Source organism: Balaenoptera ricei, chromosome 5, assembly GCF_028023285.1.
Source record: "Balaenoptera ricei isolate mBalRic1 chromosome 5, mBalRic1.hap2, whole genome shotgun sequence".
Classification (NCBI taxonomy): domain Eukaryota; kingdom Metazoa; phylum Chordata; class Mammalia; order Artiodactyla; family Balaenopteridae; genus Balaenoptera; species Balaenoptera ricei.
In genome coordinates this window covers 69,652,150-69,672,479 of record NC_082643.1, presented here as the reverse complement: position 1 = coordinate 69,672,479, position 20,330 = coordinate 69,652,150, and the positions used below count along the sequence as shown (strand labels likewise).

General features: G+C 43.8%; 1 long non-coding RNA gene and 1 other non-coding gene across 7 annotated transcripts; both read right to left on the bottom strand.

Annotated features, from left to right (window-relative positions):
* Positions 1–290: 290 nt before the first annotated feature.
* LOC132365946 (uncharacterized) lies at positions 291–18,793 on the bottom strand. Of its 6 annotated transcripts, none has more exons than XR_009503314.1 (4): positions 9,549–10,075; positions 9,116–9,253; positions 3,878–6,589; positions 291–1,153 (listed from the first exon to the last, which is right to left on the bottom strand). It is a non-coding gene; the product is annotated as an uncharacterized LOC132365946 (long non-coding RNA). The 6 variants fall into 6 exon arrangements; XR_009503316.1 differs by lacking the exon at positions 291–1,153 and having other exon boundaries at positions 1,160–3,934; positions 4,044–6,589; XR_009503313.1 differs by lacking the exon at positions 291–1,153 and having other exon boundaries at positions 1,160–4,644; positions 5,337–6,589; positions 9,549–10,071.
* LOC132366801 (small nucleolar RNA SNORA26) lies at positions 8,727–8,848 on the bottom strand. The gene has a single exon (XR_009503527.1). It is a non-coding gene; the product is annotated as a small nucleolar RNA SNORA26 (small nucleolar RNA).
* Positions 18,794–20,330: the final 1,537 nt, after the last annotated feature.

Genomic DNA, 20,330 nt, shown 5'->3' with positions numbered 1-20,330 from the left:
TCCTAGAACAATGGCAGGCACATGGGAAATACTCAACTAATGTTTCCTGCGTGTTGAACAAATGGATGAGTACATAAGGGAATAATTAACAAATCAACTTGATAAGAAAAAAAAAAAAAGACCAGGAGAACCAAAGTGTCACTTTTATTCTTTTTTTTTTAACAACTTTATTGGAGTATAATTGCTTTACAATGTGTTAGTTTCTGCTTTATAACAAAGTGAATCAGTTATACGTATACATATATCCCCATACCTCTTCCCTCTTGCGTCTCCCTCCCTCCCACCCTCACTATCCCACCCCTCTAGGTGGTCACAAACCCCGAGCTGATCTCCCTGTGCTATGCCACTGCTTCCCACTAGCTATCTATTTTACATTTGGTAGTGTATATATGTCCACGCCACTCTCACTTTGTCCCAGCTTACCCTTCCCCCTCCCCATATCCTCAAGTCCATTCTCTAGTAGGTCTGTGCCTTTATTCCCATCTTGCCCCTAGGTTCTTCATGATCTTTTTTTTTTTAGATTCCATATATATGTGTTAGCATACGGTATTTGTTTTTCTCTTTCTGACTTACTTCACTCTGTATGACAGACTCTAGGTGCATCTACCTCACTACAAATAACTCAATTTCATTTCTTTTTATGGCAGAGTAATATTCCATTGTATATATGTGCCACATCTTCTTTATCCATTCATCTGTCGATGGACACTTAGGTTGCTTCCACGTCCTGGCTATTGTAAATAGAGCTGCAATGAACATTGTGGTACATGACTCTTTTTGAATTATGGTTTTCTCAGGGCATATGCCCAATAGTGGGATTGCTGGGTCGTATGGTAGTTCTATTTTTAGTTTTTTAAGGAACCTCCATACTGTTCTCCATAGTGGCTGTATCAATTTACATTCCCACCAACAGTGCAAGAGGGTTCCCTTTTCTCCACACCCTCTCCAGCATTTATTGTTTGTAGATTTTTTGATGATGGCCATTCTGATTGGTGTGAGGTGATACCTCGTTGTAGTTTTTATTTGCATTTCTGTAATGATTAGTGATGTTGAGCATCCTTCCATGTGTTTGTTGGCAATCTGTATATCTTCTTTCCCACCAGCCATTTTAAACCATCTGCTAGCTGCAACCTTATCTCAAGGTTGTTCCCTCCTGTAACCAAGCAACCATTTCAGACCCCAATCAATCCTTATTTAACAAGCACCCTTACTTCCTGCCAGCTCCCATTATAATTCTTCATAAACAAGTTATGTAACAACTGTAACCTTGCAGTTTTTGCCTTGATAAGTCTCCCCTATTTGGTAGTCTGGTGGAACACAATTCAAGTGCTTCTTGAAGCTGTCTCCCATATTAATTCTACTTGTAGATTAAGGTGTTCAAATCATTTATCATCGTAACAAATATCATTCAAAGGATTACTCCTAATTCTAACAGAATTGATTACAATGGCCCCTGCTTTCTGGCATCTTTCATTGAGTCTTGGTAAATGTTGATAAATAATTCAAAGAAGTGTTAAAAACATCTGAGGCTTTTCAGTTGGCTAATAAACTCTTGCCAACCCATGTACCTTGTGCTCTATCTCTTACAAAATGATGGAAAGAGAGTATCTGTCCTACAAAATAACTTAAGATCCAAGTATCAAAAATGTGTCCATTAATAATTTTGAAACTATTTTCTATAACTTTTCATGCCCTACAAACTTTACATAAGGAAGCAGAAAAGGTGCATATCCTTTAACCCAATATTGTGTGGCTAAACACACCTCCAAATCACTCATGCCAGTTGACAGAATAAGACCTTATCCTTCCAATAGACATTTTCTAACATTCCAATTACTACACTCTCATTTCACAACTTTTCCTCCTAACTTTGTTAGAACTCAATGGTGTGAAATAAGGGCTGAATAAGTAGATTTGCATATATGCATAAGGTTTCTAATGTACCCGAATACTTGAAAAGGGAAACAAAGTAAGCCATGATCAGAACTCCAAAATGGCATATAATCAACTTTATTCATAAGTTTTTGGAAATTTACATCTGACAACAACCAATGCCAAAATTCAAACCTGCTACTCATATTGGCTCTAAGTGAACTCTATCTTACATTTAGTTAAGCAATGCCCAAGGTCAGCTTTACATGCATTACTCAATCCTCACCACAACCCTCTTCATTGTGATTCAACAAATATGCCTGTCCTTGTGAAGCTTACATTCTACCAGGGAACAGACAATAGGTATACAAATAAGTTTATAATCTAGTCTGTCTCAAACCTCTTTAAAAGTGACCCTTGAGCACTGAATTCCAAGGGTCAGTAGCTATCAAACGTCTCCTGAAAGGAAATTCGTTAACAATAAACTTTATATCATTGTTTTTGTCAAAAAGGCCACCGAGAAAGCAGTGGTGGCCTACCTACCCTTTACTGTTTTTCTCCATTTTACAGAAGAAAATTGAGATTGTGTCAAGAATCTAGATTTCTTTTCCTATCACTTCCCCCAATTGCTTAGAACACTCCTGCCACTCTATTTCAGCATCCCATGACCCTCATCTATCCAGGTACCACAAAATACCCAATACTGAAAGCTGAATGCTCATCTTTTAATGGTTTCTCTAGTTTCAGTGCAAGAGTTTAACTACTGTTTGCTTAACACACACAGGAAAGGAACAGATAGAGGACTTCTGCTCATGAGTTCCCCTCTTACTATGCCCTGTACCACTGGAACAGTTTTCATATTTTATCTTCTTTTGATACCAATATCACTATGAACAATAAACCCACCTCTAAGGATGTACCCAGAATACTGTTCATTTTTTGGCATAGCTTGAAATAACTTTTGAAATAATTTTCTCTATGTGAAGTTGTCAATTTGCTATAATGTTCATTAGTTCGTTTATATTCAACTTTCAGTTGTCTTTTTGCAAAGCTGAGTAACTATATGTATGTATACATACAGGCATACCTCGTTTTATTGCTTCACTTTATTGCACTTTGCAGATACTGCATATTTTACAAATTGACAGTTTGTGGCAACCCTGTGTGGAGCAAGTCTGTTGGTTCCATTTTTCCAACAGCATTTGCTCACTTTGCATCTGTGTCACATTTTGGCAACTCTCGCAATATTTCAAACTTTTTCATTATTATTATTATATTTCTTATGGTGATCTGTGAAGTCACTATTGCAAAAAAGATTGACTTGATGAAGGCTCAGGTGATGGTTAGCATTTTCTAGCAAGAAACTATTTTTAATAAAGGGATGTGCATTGTTTTTTAGACATGTTGCTACTGCATACTTAATAAACTACAGTATAGTGTAAACATAACTTTTATTTGCACAGAGAAACCAAAAAATTTGTGCGACTCCCTTTACTGCAGTGGTCTGGAACCAAACCCACAATATCTCCGAGGAATGGCTGTGTATTTTTTCCTCTTTCCTCTGCTCTATGAAAGGTTGCACACTAGCTACCAGTTCTGCATCTTGCTCTTATTTTCAGTAATGGTATAGTCTTTTTTTTTTTTTTTTTGGCTGCGCTGCACGGCACATGGGATCTTAGTTCCCTAACCAGGGATTGAACCCATGCCCCCTGCATTGGGAGTGCAGAGTCTTAACCACTGGACCACCAGGAAGTCCCAGTAATGGTATAATCTTTAGCAAGTTATCTACCCTTCCAATTTATTCATCTGTAAAACGGGAAGAACACTGTGTGAGAATTAAACGGAATAATGTAAGGACAGGAGCAATGGAGTGACACGTGCAATACGATAAATGCTACCTCCACTTGGTCCCTACAGCCCCCCTCGCTGCTGCTGCCCATAATCATAAGACAGCTACAACTCATACCAGACAAACGACCCTTTAGACCATAGATTAAATGCTCACGGGAAATCAGGAGAGTACAGCAGATCATCCCAGATTAAGTGGTCAACAGCTTTCTCCCTAAGGGAAATAAAGAGAAAGTTTTCAGTCAGTTATTAAACACACTGTTTGAGACAAATTTAAAAGGATTTCCACAGAGCCCGTGTACATGTACACTGGATTCTTTCACCTTCCAACAAAATCAAGGTTTCCAAATTCCCTTATGTATTTGAACACATTCTCCGGTGTATCCAGAAAAGTCTAAAAAGTGTTACTGGGACGAAAACTTTTTCTTTACCAACTTAGGTTGAAGTACTTGGGGGCCTGTGAATTAACAGACAGATTAATAGGAGCAAAGATTATTATACATGTAGGCAAGAGCATGCTGTAAGGAGTAAGGATTTATATACCAGCTTAATAGGATGGGGGTGGGGAAAGGTATTAAGGCCTCAGTGGGAAAGTATGGAAGGTTCTCACAGGATGTATTTACACAGTTCCTTGGCAGGTCCTGATGCCAGAGAGGGCTTATGGCAGCTGAATACTTAGAAAGACCTGCTTTACTTATCAAAGGGAAGTTCAGAGAAAATTTGTTGTTTTTTTGGTGTTTTTCTTTTTTTTTTTTCCAGCAGCTGCTGTTTGTTCAGATGGTCTCAGTTTCAATAGTCATTATGCCATTTTGGTGAGGTTAGTCCCTTCATTTCCCTGTTATAACCTGTCATGAAGTTTCATAGGCAAGGAGCTGGGGAGATTGCTGTGGGGAGACGTGGATTAGAAGTCGGGAGGTAAGAGATCTGCAAACAAAAACAGATAACGAGGATGAATACGCATAAAAGAGCAAATCCCAACACATAGCCCCATCTTTCACTGAACCAGTCTCTTATTCTCGAGGTCAGTCCAATTAATCAACGGTGCTTCACTCATTTTACGTAGGATGTCGACCGTTCTTTTATACGGTTCAAACTATCCTGTACTTCATTTATTTACACACAAGCAGCACCATCGGCCAATGACGGCACACTGTGCTCCCTGCTGGGCAGCCTGTGTAGGCAGGAGACGGCGATTTCAGAGCACAGAGGCGAAACTGCTAACCCCTGACGGACGTGCTTTCAAGGTCTGCGGGGTGCCAGTGAATCCTTGTTCCTTGCCTTTGGAAATGTTCAGAATTGCTTCTTCTAGATCAGAAGTTTTCAAGCTTGGAAAAAGGGTCCTTACTGAATCAGTACTGCGATACATGAGTGGCTTGCCGACACTGTCTGGCTGGATGCGTCTACGCGGTGCTACTTTATGCCTGAAGGAGCCCAGGTCTGTAACCCGGCTAGCATGTGAAGGGGGATAACTAGGGAGGGAAGGTGCCAGGTGGCCAAGTCCACATCGCCCTGACCACTTAGGTGGGAACCCTTTATATATCTTATTCTTATTGCCACATAAAATAAACAGACCAGAGGTGTTCACAAACAAGGTCAGAGTGGAACCTGTGACCCACCAGGTTGGAGTTCGGTGTCCATGGTGGTCTTTGTCGTTAGTTATGTTGGCAACTGTATATCTCCATTTCCCATGTGCCTCTGTCAGGCTGTAAGAGCAAAACAGGCTGCGAAATATCTGGTAAGAGGAGACCTTCAGTCTGGTTTTGGCAGCTATCGAGAAAGGTGTCATTACCTGACCAGGTCATTCCAGAATTCTGGTCGACCCATTTGTGGCCTGGGGTATCGGGCAGACCAACCAGGGGAACAGCTGGGCGGTTCCAGGTCCTATTTTTGTGGCCTGCAGACCAGGAATACTGTCCAGTGACTAGGCAAACATTTGTATCATTATAATAATCAGTCTGGAACTCATTTATAACATCTTTGGAGGATCTGAAGGTGTCATCTGTGGAATCAAACCACAATGTTTGATTACAGTATTGTTTTGGTATGTTACCTAGGAAGGGTCCAGTGCCGTTTTTATTTTCAATGCAAAGAGAAAATTTTCCCTCCAATACCCTCACCTGAATGAAGGACAGACCTCGAGCCTCCATGGGGGTTCCCCAATGCCAAGTCACTCTGCCGTAGGAGGAAGCAGAGAGCCTTCCATACATCCATTGTCCAGAATGGGTCCACCAGGTGCTTGCACTGGCAGGGACGAAACCTAGTTCAGATTCTGGTGCGTTATTTAGACGCTGACATAACCAGCAATTAGACTGATTAGTTAAGGTGGCCAGGGTTTGAAAGACTGGTGTGAGTAGGTGTTGTGGCCATGCTAAAACTGCTGAAAAAGCAGTAAGAATTCGCTGAAGCAAGACATAGTCTGAAAGGGAGCCCGTAGTGGGGGAACAGAGGGAGGATAGGTTTAGACAAGCAACCTCCAGTCAGTCCTTCTGTAACTGAAAGAGGAAGGGTTTTGTTTAAATTTCTAGGTCAGAGAATTTTGCAGGTCAGGCAGAGGTTGCAAGGGAAGATAAATGGAGACAAAATTCTTGATCGGAGATCTTGGGTAAAGCTGTCTACTTCGTGGTGTCGTCTGCTTCTGGAGCCTGAGTAAGCTCTTGAAATCCTCAATTTGAGGTCACGCATAGGGATGGCCTTCTAATTGTCCTGGGGCGGGGGGGTGATGATATGGATCTAGCTTGGTATCTCACGTGAATCCAGGAGGACTTCTATTCTGATGACAGGGTAGATGGTTAGCAGTACTTCCTAAGGCCTCTCCCAGCAAGGTGACAATGTACGTTTTCTTCTAAAAATGTTGATGTATACTCATCTCCTAGAAGAAAGGGATGGCAAGGCCTGTCAGTGAGGACCATGCTTTTTTTCACCTGTTGATGAGATGCACCAAGTATAGAAGTTCTTGTATATAACTAGTCAGAGAACTGAACTGTTCACTCAAGTCTCCATGTTGCTCGCCCAACCCAGGAATGGAAGGTTTAGAGATGCCAGCTGGCACTGGGGTGACGAAAAACTATTTCAAAAGGGGTCCATTTGGAGTATCCTGGATCTGTACAAGGGCCAGGGATAATGCTTCTAGCCATATAAGTCTAGTTTCTAGATAGATTTTTTTTTTCCCCTGGCATTCTTTTTTATGTCTACATTTTAAGGTCTTCCTTCCCTGAGGATAAGGGATGGTAGGGAGTATGAAATGTTAACGAATATCCTCTCAGAGTCTTTGTGAGCAAGTGACTTGTTTCTGCTGTAAAGTGAGTTCCTTGGACAAACTAATGGTTACCAGTGGAGGCGGGGGGGAGGCAATATAGGGGTGGAGGACTGGAGGGTACAAACTATTGGGTTTGTAGGCTACAAGGATGTACTGCACAACACAGGGAACACAGCCAATATTTTGCAACAACTGTAAATGGAGTGTAACCTTTAAAAATTGTATGAAAAATATAAAAATTAAAAAAAAAAAAAGTTCCTTCGTCAGATTCAGTTCATAAAGAAATGCCAAAACAAGGAATAATCTAAGTTATTAGTTTGTTACAACTGTTGTGGCATCAGTATGTCTAGCTGGCTAGCACAGACCATCCACTAAACATGCAGACAATAACTAAACAGTGAAAAGAGCCTAGGGCTGGAGGTGAGTCTATAAAGTCCACCTGGAGTGCCATAAAGGACAGTGTAGGTCTTGGAGGACTCCCTGAGCTACACTGGTTACCTCCAGAAACTTGGTAAGATTTATACACTGGGAAATAATTTGTAGGAAGTACCAGTACCTGCAGAGGTCAAGAATCTGTGGAACTGCCAAAGTGTGCTAACAGCCTGACAGACTCTAAAGGCTTATCTAGTCGGTGTAAATGTTTGTAGCTTTCCCTTTTGCCAATGTATCAGCCCTAGGAAGAGCTATGAGTTTTGTAGCTTGGGCTGATTTTCTAGTGGGCAGCATGCAGCAGGTGTCTGCTGTGGGATAGTCAGCTTCCCTGAAAATTCTGTTTACAAGAGCCATCACACAGAAGAGCATGTCTGGCTTGCTAAAGGACATGTCCAAGAGGTCTTCTTGTGGTTTATAAATCATCTCGATGGTTGTAAGGTAACCATGTGGAATGGTTCTTTATCATAAGGGGTTTAAGAGTATTAGAGGTGCAAGATGATGGAGGGGTAGTTAACGGGCCTGTTCATAGGTGGTCTTTCATTGAGTAGAGAGGTGTTGTGTTTTATGGACTTGTAAGAACTGATACAGCATGGGAACAAAAAGGTGAAAAGGGGAAGCTTGTGTAAGGCTACTGGCCAATCAGGGTGGCAGCCAAGTTAATGTACTTAGGCACAAGGACATGTCTGATGCCATAGGGTCCAACTGACATGAGAAATATTCTATGGGGTGTATCTGAAAGGGAAAAGGTTGTCCTGGAATACCTGCATCTATCCCACTCTTTTCATGGCAGTATAGGTGGAAAGGTTTGTCAAAACTGAGTAATATGAGGGCTAGGAGATGCACAATGTGAATTTCAATGCTTCAGTAAAGGATTCTGTGGCGTATCTGGCAGGAAGGCATACAAATGTTTGGCAGGGACAGCAAAGTTGGTAATCCATTGGTGGCAAGAGCCAGCTGCCCATAAAGATTTGCGTAATTGTTCATCTTTGGAAGAGGGATGGACAAAATTGAGTCAAAGCATTTGGGGTGAGTTTTTGCATACCCTGAGATATTTCATGACAGGAGGAGGTAACTATTGTTTCGACCCAGTGAAGTGTGACTCTGGAGGTTTTATGCCCTTTGTCAGCTGGTGCATTTAGATGTTCTTCTCAATTTATAGTCTTTATATCATTCTAGTGGGTTGTCCCTGCCTTCAATGACAAATACCAACACTTGTACTATCAATGCTAAGTTTAAGTTTGAATCCATCACTTCTGCTCTGAGCTGTGTAAAAATATCACAAAGGTGCTCACAATGAAAGGAAATTTTCTTCTGGTTCAGCTGTGACTCCAGACAGGATCCAAAGAGGAGTTCTACAATCTCTTCTCTGGGTTTTATGGAGACTTTCTTTACCCTTCTGTGTTAGCCTCTTAAGGCACTGCGTCAACCTTGAAAGGGCACAGGAAAGGGCGATTTGGGTTTTTCACAGGGTTCTCTACGATTTCCTGTGTTCCTCTCTCGTCAGTGTCCGTGGACCTCAGCAGTTTCTTTAACCAAGTCTGAAAACCCACTAGAAGCAGCTGTTCTGCTTGTGAACGTCCGTTTCCTTTGTTAAAGGAGAGCCGGATTCGGGCCTTTGCACCAAACACGTGCCTGGGAACCCTCCGGTTGTCACTGACACGTGCTCGAGTCCGGGTCATTTCATTTCACTCAAAGACAGAAACATACCTGCGCTTAGAACTCAGGCCGCTGCACCCGCAGTCGTTGGAGACAAAGTCCCCAGGCTCACGGTCGGTCCGAGACCCGCTGTTGCCGCCGCAGGCTGGGCCTGGCCCGAACCCGCTGCAAAGTAGCCGCGGCTGCGCCCTGGGGAACCAAAGCGCAAACTTGTTACCACGCGCGGGCCAGCAGGCCGGGAAGCCCCCGGGAGGCTGGGCGCAGTGTGTGTGCCTAGCGCGGCCCCGGGACAGGCACTGCCGTCCCCTCCCTCCTACCCCGCCCCGGGCCGCCGAGAGCTGCTCTACTGCGTTCTGGCCGCCGGGAGCAGCGGAGCTCCGGGCGGGCAAAGCTCGAGGGGACGCGAGGCGAACCCAGCCCCACCCGGGCCGGCGGACCGGCCGGGAACCCTCCCCGCCGCAAGAGGCCAAGAGACCACACTCACCGCCCAACTCCGTAGGACAAAGAGACCCACGACCGCGGAGACACAGCAGGTGGGGCGGGACCTGGAGGGCTGCGGAGCGGGCAGCCAATCCCCGGGACGATTGGGGAGGGGGCGGGACGGGAGGAGGGCCGTGGGGTAGGCAACCAATCCCAGGGAAGTTCCGGGCCGAGAGGGGAGGAGAGGGAGCGGGGCGGAGAGGGGTGGGGGGGGGTCCCCGGCATTTCGACTTTGGCTATGGCGGGAGAACTAGCTGACTGTGCGCGGAACGTGGTTTTTGGAGCCTCAGGGAGTCCGCGCGCGGAAACCGGATTTATCTGGCGCCTCCCCAGGCCTTAGCCCTCGTGCATCTGGTTCTCCCAGGCCAACGTTCCTTCCACAAGAGCTCTCCTAGCGAGGCCTTCTCCTGTATCCTCTCCTCAGGTTAGCGCCTGGTCCAGGGCTCCCGGTCACACAACCCCCTAGAATGCTGAGCTGCTCGTTCCTATGCCACAGTTTAATTTATTTTGAGTGCCTATGTGCCATGCACCCTTCTAATCTTTAAAAAGGCGAAACAAAGGACTTTGACATTCTAGTGGAGAACAAAAACAAAAGCAAGATGTAAAAATAAAATGTCGTAGGGTAATAAGTGATAAGGAGAAAAACCTAAGTATTTATTACAACTTGGAAAACTAAAGATAGACAGTAGTCTTTGCTGTGAACAAATGCCCCTTATGACACTAAGAAATAAAGAAGCAAAACTTACCATGACTGGTGTTACTGTGCTGCTTTGGAATATACTTCACTGTAGAAATGACTAAATGTGATGGAAGGCTCTTTGCCAGAGATCCCGAGTAGGGTCCTATTTGGATCCATATTGCAGAGGGGACCAAGATGGACAAGGACAATGGCCCCGGGCTGCGGGACTCATGGTCCACAGTCCTGGTGGCATTCACTAGTGAGAGGATGCTCGGGAAGGAAGCTAGCTGTCACGGGGGTGGGATAGTGGTCTTCAAACCCTTCAGATTCCCAGGTCTCCTCTCCCAGCCCTGAATAGGCCTGCAGCCTGCTTTATCCTTCCCAGTGTTCTGCAGCTGGGGGGAACCCTTCCCCCAGAGCAGCACCAATCCCACGGCTCTGGTCTGGGCTCCAGTCCTATTGGCTTCCTCAGCCCTCCCAGGCTATTTATTTATCTCCTGCCTCTTCAAATTTCTCTCTTTTGCTCTTCAGTCTGGCTCAAGAAATGGGTGTAACCACTATTCACACTGCCCTTTGCTTATGCTGATTCACTGCCCCATTTATAACTCTGTTTATTTCATTGATGTCTGTTTTCCTCCCTCTCCCTTTTAAATTAAATTACATTTTATTTTCTCCAAGCTATTTTTACCTTCTAAAACATGTGTGTTTTCATAGTATAGTTGAGTAAAGCCAGGGGTGAGGGGAACAGTGATTGTGAAATAAAGTGGAAAGAGAGAAATGCTCAGTCCTTGGAAGGAATTGTCTCCTGTTGGGATGTGTTTATTTATTTATAGAACTCATATGTATTGAGAACTACCATATGCCAAGCCCTGTGGTAGACCTAGAGGTACATAGATAGTAAGAAAAAGAAAAAAAAAACAGAACAAATCATGGACCTTGCCCATGTGGAACTTTTAGTCTAGTGGGTAAAACATATTAATACAAGAATCACATTTTTAAAACGTGAAATTACCAGTTAAGAGCTAAGATGGAGGTCAGAGACTCAGCTGTGAGGTTGAGGAAGGGGTGATTAAGCAGAAAATTGAAGATGAGTTTATGAGGCAAAGCGGAGGAGCCTGGGGTTTAGTTCCACGTAGAGGGAAGAGCATGTGCAGAGTGTGGGCTCCAGGAAGGAGCTCAGTGCATTCGTGGAAATGTAGGAAGGCTGCTGTGAGTTCTGCACAAAAAGCCAAGGGATGGGGATGGAGAGAGATGCAGGATAGGCATGATATAAACTGGGCTTGGGGGTAGGGGACTGGAGTGTGGAGGGCAGGGTTATCTGGAGATGCTGGTGGCTGCCAGAACTTGTAGACCATAAAATTGCCCATATATAATGCTCATTAATAATATGTTGTATACATGCATGTCAGTAAAAGTTGATGTTTGCAAGGCTGGCATGTGTTCAGGCCAGCAGGTTGAAGACAATAAGAGCTAACCTTTATTGCCCACTTACTACATGCTCTGAACTCCTTTAACTGCTCTACACAGATTAGCTTATTTACTCCTTTCAGCCACCTACTGGGTACACAATTTCTCATTTTGTACCAGAGGACCCACATATTGCTAATATTTTGTGAGAGCTCTTCTCCTGCCACTCTAATAGTTTAGGTGGCTGGTAAACATATTAGGAATTGTGAGCACATCCAAACAGTGGGTCAGGTTCCTCCCCAACACGTGTACACAAACATAACCTTAGGGAAGGAAACAGAAATCATAGCTGCAATGGCCAGATGGTGGACACAGGATGGCAGCATGGAATTCTCAATTTCTGTAACTCTGAAGGTGCTTTTCCCTAAAAGTGATTGTGGAATTTCAATTAGAACTCTGAGAAAATCTAGAATTATGTTGATAGCCATGTTAGAAGTTGCATGTTGACCAGCTGAACCTGAACAATGGCACTTGCTGTCCTATAGTATTTGATTATATTGGATTTTAAATATTGCTTTTTCTTAAAAAAAAAAAAAAGCACTCTTTAAAATAATTACATGTTATCCATGAGAAATGGACTATTGTCTGCCATGTCAGTAAACAAAGGATGTCACAGTCATCAGCGATTGCAGCCTCAGCCGAAGGTAACTTGGTGAGCCCCGAGGGAACTCAGGAAGGAAAAGAATACCTGCCATCTAGCAGCCATCAGACTGCAGCCACGCCCTATGTTGAGTCCTGAGGAAACACCGATGTGAAAACACTGGATACTGGCCTGGAGAGCTGAGGTGCATATCAAAGGAATGATTTCAGTGAGCCCAGATTCTTGCATCTTCCCATGCATAGAAAAGCGCTAAATTCCTTAACTTGAGATATCTGGTTTTCTTTAATTTACAATAATCTTTTGACATTCAGACTACCTGCCCTTTGTTGCAAAACTCCTATATGTCCTGGCCCTTACCTCGCCTCCTCGGAGCAGTTCTCTCAGGGTTACTTGAGATGCTGCCTCCCGGGCTTGAAGTCCTAAAAATTTCCACCAAATAATACATAACTCTCAACTTTTAGGTTGTGAATATATATTTTTAGTCAACATCCATTATGCTTAGCATCCAATGTACTCTACGAAAGTAGTATATAAATTATATTTGGCCAGTTAAACTAATTAGCATAAGGTATCCAATTGAAAGTACAGCAAAAAATGGACTATTTAATTCTATTAAAGAAAATGGAGTGAAGAGCTAGACCTGCTTCTTCAGTAGCACAATTTAATGAGACTGCTTCAGATGAGTCCTGTTCTACATCAGAAAAGGAACACAAATCCCTCCAGCTTCTATTTCTGGCTCTACCACAGGCTTTGCTACTATACCCAGAGCAAGATGGAACCTGCTACTTTTTTTCCATCTGCAAAATGTAGGCAATGCTTTTAGCCTTTTTCACAGGAGGGGCAGGATTAATGAGAGCCACAAATGACCTTGACCTGTTTTGTAACTGCAAATGCCTTTTTATTGCTGTATTTTCATGAAAAATGAAAATCTGCTAGATTTTTTTTTTCTGACGAGTTAATATTAGGCTAAAACTTTAAAGTCTGGAATATGTACTTTATCAGCTGCTCTTTAAAATTCCAGTATCCAAATTTAAACAAAAGGAGAATAAGATAATCTTTCAAGTGATAATCAAAACAGGAAGTGAAAGGGTTGCCTTATAAATTGAGGTCTATTTGTTTTTTCAAAACTGTTATTTTCACTAAGATTAGTAAGACTGAAATACATTATTAAAGCCATGTTGAATGAGGCTAGCTTGCTGGAAAAAACATGCCAAAAGTAAGTTGGCGTGTCAGGATATGGTATCCACATGTTTACATGTCAAGCCAGTTGAGAAGTTTGTGATAATGTGCTTTAGAATGATTGTTGATCACTCTGACATCTTTCCATCAATCCCAATACTGATGCCGCAGGCCTGGGATTGATGGTACATGAAGGAAGAAAATTCTTAAACGTGGTGCTTTTGCAGAGCTCTGACTAGTCAGAGAATATCTTTTCCATCCTAGGCAATGGTTACTGGTCTACATCACTGTAGGAGAACGCAGTCCTTATTTCAGCAATTAGGTCGGATACACATTATGATTTACTTGTTTTTGAAAGACAGAATCTAGGTCAGAATCATAAGGAACGAAATCAACTATTTCAAAATATGTAGCCGGTTAGTGGGAAGTGCTTAATTCCCTATGCCTATAGGTTCCAGGTGGAGGTATTTCTAGTAGAATAACATGCTTGTCTGTCTCTGCTCCCTTCCTTCCTCTTCCCCAGGGAAGGAAGGGCTTCTCTCCTGGATGAGTTTGAAGAAGGAGCAGAGCAGGAAGGGGCAGCCTCTCCCGACCTCCGGGGCTCTGAGACCAGCTGAGCTGCATTGCCGATGTGAATTCTGTTCACTGCAACTGAGTCCATGTAACGTATTTGCTTTGTGCTTCTGGCCATGCTATTATTAATGTTTGTTATCTGGACTCTGGGATGAATTTTACATAATGAAGAAAATAATCCATATTCATAAAATTCTCCCACATCAAGTCTTGTCTTATTTCAGAAACTCAGAGGAGAAATCACCCGTTTTATAGATGCCAGAATCCAGACGAAATGTAAAATAATGGATATTCTGTCTTTTGCTTGTGTTCACATTCTTCCATATTCTTCATGGCAGTGGCTGTAGAAGTATAGAGGGAATGGGAAAAGTGCAACGTTTTTACATATACTTTTCCTACTTTAATTTTAACTAAGACTGTGGGCTGTACCAGGCCATCTCCTTAGATCTAACATAGTAGCTAACACACATCTGAAGCTCAACACATACTTGTTGACTGAATGAATTATTAAATTCAGGGCATTTTAATTGAAAATGTTTAAAAACCATTTTAAGGTATTTCATAATGCCCTTAATCAAATTCAATAATAGATTACTTACAAGTAATCTGATCCAGCCTGGGGGTCTTACCAAGCTCCTTTTTGGGCAGACCCATCACGAAGGTCATGGGTGTACACAACTGAGGAAGCTTTTAAGCATTTATCACACAAAGGAGGGAAATACCACATTACCATAGACCTCACATAAATATATAATACAGAAATACAGAATCCCAGCCAAACACTTCTGGATGGGAAGAGTTAAAAAGGATAGCATCTATCATGGACACTGATTACAAGGAAAATGATATCAGCCCTCTGGGGCTTGAAGCTCTAGCCTGTGCCCAGTAACGGCTGTCATTCATCATCTACCTCATCTTAGCCTGTGCCTGATGAGCCCCTTTCTACTTACCAAGTGTACTTCCTCTGCCTCCCTCTGACCTTTCTACATCACATCCTCCAACTGCCTGTCCTTGCTCCAGACGACATATACCCTTAGGGGTTCTCCCTCTCCTTCACCAGACTCCTGGGGACTCTCATTTTCAGCCTCATGGGTGAAGGGTGGTCTCACTTCCATTCATGCACTTAATTGGGCAACAGGCACTAACTGAGCAGCAGCTGTGTTGAGCACCGGGCTACGTGCCTGGGATACAAAGATGATCCAAACATAGTCCTGGTTCTCCAAGAGTTCATGGATGATGGTTGGACAGTACGTGATGTGGTCGAGGTAGCACCGGGCATTGTGGAGACAGAAATGAGACACAAAACCAGCCCCAGAAGAGTTCCAGGAACAGGGCCTCCTTCCTCAGGTTGCCATGTCCCAGAAGAGATGGAGGTGGAGGTAGACTTGAGAATTTTTTTTTTAATCTTTAAATTTCTATTTTTTTTTTACAGTAGGTCTTTGTTGGTTATCTATTTTAAACATAGCAGTGTGTACTTGTCAGTTCCAAGCTCCCTAACTATCCCTCCCCCCCACTATTCCTCCCCCTACCCTGGTAACCATAAGTAACCATAAGTTGGTTCTCTAAGTCTGCTTCTATTTTGTAAATAAGTTCATTTGTATAATTTTTTTTTTTAGATTCCACATATAAGCGATATCATATGATCTTTGTCTTTCTCTGACTTGCCTCATTTAGTATGATAATCTCCAGGTCCATCTATGTTGCTGCAAATGGCATTATTTCATTCTTTTTAATGGCTGAGTAGTATTCCATTGTTTATATGTACCACATCTTCTTTATCCATTCCTCTGTCAATGGACATTTAGGTTGCTTCCATGTCTTGGCTATTGTAAACAGTGCTGCAATGAACACTGGGGTGCATGTATCCTTTTGAACCATGGTTTTCTCTGGATATATGCCCAGGAGTGGTATTGCTGGATTATATGGTAGCTCTATTTTTAGTTTTTTAAGGAGCCTCCATACTGTTCTCCATAGTGGCTATACCAATTTACATTCCTACCAATAGTGTAGGAGGGTTCCCTTTTCTCCACACCCTCTCCAGCATTTATTGTTTGTAGATTTTTTGATGATGGCCATTCTGACTTGAGACTTGAGAATTTTGAACAAGTCCCAGATCCAGAACAAAAGGCTTTGTGAAGCTGAGTTTGTGCTCAGACGAAGAGGAATATTAGATGTGGGCTCAGCAGAGGAAGGAAAGGAAAGTTCTGCAGACATAACAGAAAATGTCAGTTTAGATTTGGGGGCTTACAAACAGCACTCATCCCTCTTTCTGATGGGGCCTTACTGACACTTTTTTAAAACTGGGGTTAGAGAATCAGGGCTAAGGCATAAAAAGGGTCCATTTACTAAAATTCTTATAATACATCAGGAAAAATGTGTGTGCTGTAGGTATTTTACTGCCATTTTAGAGGAGGTTTATGGTTTCTTAACAAGCTTAATTCATTATAACGTGCATACTTGTATAGACAAGTTGAGGAGAAAGCTTAATTGACATTAATCCCAAAGGTGTTGATGGGAAGGGCTTTTTTTGTTTGGTTGTCTTTGAAGTAAAGATCAGAGGTGATTCTTTGTCACCCACAAAACTTTGATGTTTTCCTGCACTAATGCTCACAGTCAGGATGTAAACACAAATATACACTGGCAACATCCACAATCACTTTATGACTAGGTGAGAAATTTGTTAAGGAAAATATTTGTTACTGCTCAATGTGGCTTTGAAATGTTCCTGGGCCCCCTGGAGGGAAAGCTAGTTCTAGAACAGAAGTATTAACATCCATTAACAAACAAGGTCTACGTGAAAAGCCAGTTTAACAGACTGCAAATGAATGTATCAAAATGGCAAAGAAAAAAAAAAAAAAGGTTGGTGGGGGGGATCAGGGGGACACTTGCTTTAGTACAGTTGGAGTGGGAGTGTATAAGGATGTGAGTCTGACTGAGTTTTGGAGCCGGACAGGCTGCTTTGAATCCTGGCTCTGTTATTTACTAGCTGTGTGCCTTCAAGCAAATTACATCTTCTCGGCTTCCTCATAAATAAAATGGAGATAATAATATTGCTGTTAGGATTAACTGTAATTACATAGTTAAGGTGCCTAATATATAAGTACATGCTCAAAATGGTAGATATGTTGATCTTGAGCAAAACAGTCATTTCACAAAATTTTAACTGATGTCTTAAAGGATATGGTATGAATTTTAAGTGTACTAAATGCCCCAATGCCCTACCTTGCCAGCTCTTCATGGTATGATATTGGCTTATGTGTTTCATTGTTGCCATGGATGCTGAAGATGCCAGAGAGGATTCATCAAAGGATATGGATGAAACCTGGTAGAGAACCTGAGGACCAATTTATTCACACACATAACTACAATTATTCCATATGTTGTATTAACACAAGCATCGATGAGTTCTGGTTATATCTGGCTCTCTCTTACAAATATTATCCTCTGCTTAATTTATAACCTGATATACCTAGGTGGAAGTAGTACATTTGTTAGGTAGTTAGACATTAGCAGCAAGGAGGTGACAGTGGTGAGAAAACCAAGATGAAACCAAGTCACACACCCAGCCATCTGGGGACTCTCCCTTGACACTACCCAGACGGGTAAAACTATGGTCGTGTGGTGGGCAGCTTATCCTGATAATAGAGGGGCACAGTAACACAAGGGGAGGTCCCCCGGCTGCGCATGCCCAGACCAGACAAGCGTATAACCTATAGTAAACCCAAACTCATTATACCATAATTATAAAAAAATTTACATGTGGTTTTTGCCGCCCCGCCCCCGTGGGCGTTTCTTAGCGATTCAAGGGTGAGAGCATGCGCAGCAGTAATCTTGTTACATAGCTCGGGACTGTCAATCAAATAATGATCCCCTGTCACTCACCCCCGCCTCCCTGCAAAATGCTCCTTAAAAGCACCCTTAAGCGTGTATAGCTGCTTCCCATTCGCAGAAACAGCCCGCTCTCTCTCCGAGAGTGTAGAGTGTACCTTTGGGTCGATAAAATTTGCTTTGGCCTTGCTTCACTTCGCTGAAACAGCCCGCTCTCAAAAACAGCCCACTCGGGTCTTCCCTGGTGGCGCAGTGGTTGAGAATCTGCCTGCCAATGCAGGGGACACGGGTTCGAGCCCTGGTCCGGGAGGATCCCACATGCCGCGGAGCAACTAGGCCCGTGAGCCACAACTGCTGAGCCTGCGCGTCTGGAGCCTGTGCTCCGCAACGAGAGAGGCCGCGATAGTGAGAGGCCCGCGCACCGCGATGAAGAGTGGCCCCCGCTTGCCACAACTAGAGAAAGCCCTCGCACAGAAACGAAGACCCAACACAGCCAAAACTAAAAATAAAATAAAATTAAAAAAAAAAAAAAGTTCCTTCACTCCAAAGTAGAAAATGGCCAAGATCTGGGACGAACTAAAATCCCACTCTTCGGTTTAAAAATAAAGAAACAGCCTACTCACTCTCTCTCTCCCTCCCCCTCCTCGTCCTCCCTCCTTCTCCCCCTCCACCCCCACCCAGAGTGTACCTATACTTAAACTTTGTGCTTAAGCTTAACGGGGTAGTTTGCAATTCTTTGCTTACTATCGTGAACCGAGATTGCTGGTCCGGGCCTTCCGTTGACCTCCTCGGTTCAAGCTATTTTGTTATAACATACGTCCCCACGGTGACACTGCTCTTACCGTGAGTCGAATCCGCAACGGTACGTTTCGGCCACTGCCTAGTCGCTCCCCCGGCTTTCTGATCAGAGGTACGTTTGCGACGCCTACTTTGCGGCTTCCCCGCGCCTGCTTTGCAGCTTCCCTCAGCCTGCTTTACGGCTTCCCCGCTTCCGCATTCGCTAAACGTAGCATTGCGCCCGCCGGCTCCCTTGTACCTTCCCAGGTTTTCGTCCATTTGCATGACAGTTGCCCCGCCTGTCTTACATGCCTCTGCTCCTTGCCTCATTCACCTGAGAGGGGACTACTCTGTCGCTGCTAACGTGAAATGGCCCTATTGCTGTTTTATTTTTCTACTCACAGCTCTCCTTCCCGGCCTCTCGCTTGCGTCCTTCACAACTGCCGGCAGCAACGGTGGACGAATTGCCACCTTCTGACTCTGTTAAGTGTTTACACCTCTCCTGTCAAACCGTCCTCCCTGATCAGCTTCCTTGAATTACGGCTATAGAGAAGGCTTCACACCTCTCTCCGGCTCAGCTTACTAGACCTCCTAATCATTTTTTCTGTCACTGACTGGAACCAAGATCAACAGTGGGACTCTGGGAGGTCTTTTTCCCACTTTCATTTCGGGGCCCTTCTTTCCTCTTTTGAGACTCGAAGGAGCTTTCTTCTGTGGATAGGTCAGGCTGATGGCCGCCCCAAACACCCAATCTGTTATATTTGTGTGGACTTCCAGCAGTTCCATACACCACTTTTTGGCCAGACCACTCTAATTTGGGATCCCCTCATTCTTTTCCTTGTCGTCTCGAACATCTGTTTTACATGGTCCCTAAGGAAAACCAACTCTTCCTCCGCTCAGCCACCCAGAACAGTTTCCATCACTTACCAGACCTTGCCGATTGCCAGCCTGTCAGGAATCTCCAGGGACTTGCCTTTACGGTCCTGATCACCTGCATAGGAGCCTTGGCCCACTGGCAATGGGAAAGAAGGAATAGCCACGCTATTATGCGATTGAGGAGCCAGAGAGTACAAACAAACGGCTCGTTAAGGAGAGGGAATCTCTATTGGTGACACAGCCTTAATGTATATTCCCTCTACTTAAAAACCAATTGCTCATCCAGGTGAGAGAATCTCTGTAGGTGACACAGCCATTGGCACACGGTCTGTTCCTCTCCCTGAATGTTGCGTGTAAGTAACAGTACTTACTTACTCCCCAGTACTTACTCCCCAGTAAGGCAGGGGGATCTCTGTTGGTGACACTGCCTTTGGGCCAGAGGGGGCAGACAGTAGTCCTGGAGGGCTATGGCCAGGGCCCTCCACTGATACCAGGAGGAGGGGACGGCCTCTCCTGCAGGCGGTCAGGGATACCAGGACGCTGAGACTCCCCTGACCTCAGTGTTGTGTATTCGCTTTCTTTCCAGATGGGTAACCAAACCTCTGGCCTCCTGCCACCTGAGCCTCCCTTAGGCTGCATCCTCAAGAACTGGTCGGCCTTTGACCCTGACACCCTAAACAAAAAGAGAATGGTCTTTTTCTGCAACACTGCTTGGCCCCAGTATGAGCTGGGGAGCCAAGAAGAGTGGCCCTTAAATGATAGCATTAACTTTAATACCATCCTTCAACTAGAGCTATTCTGCAAAC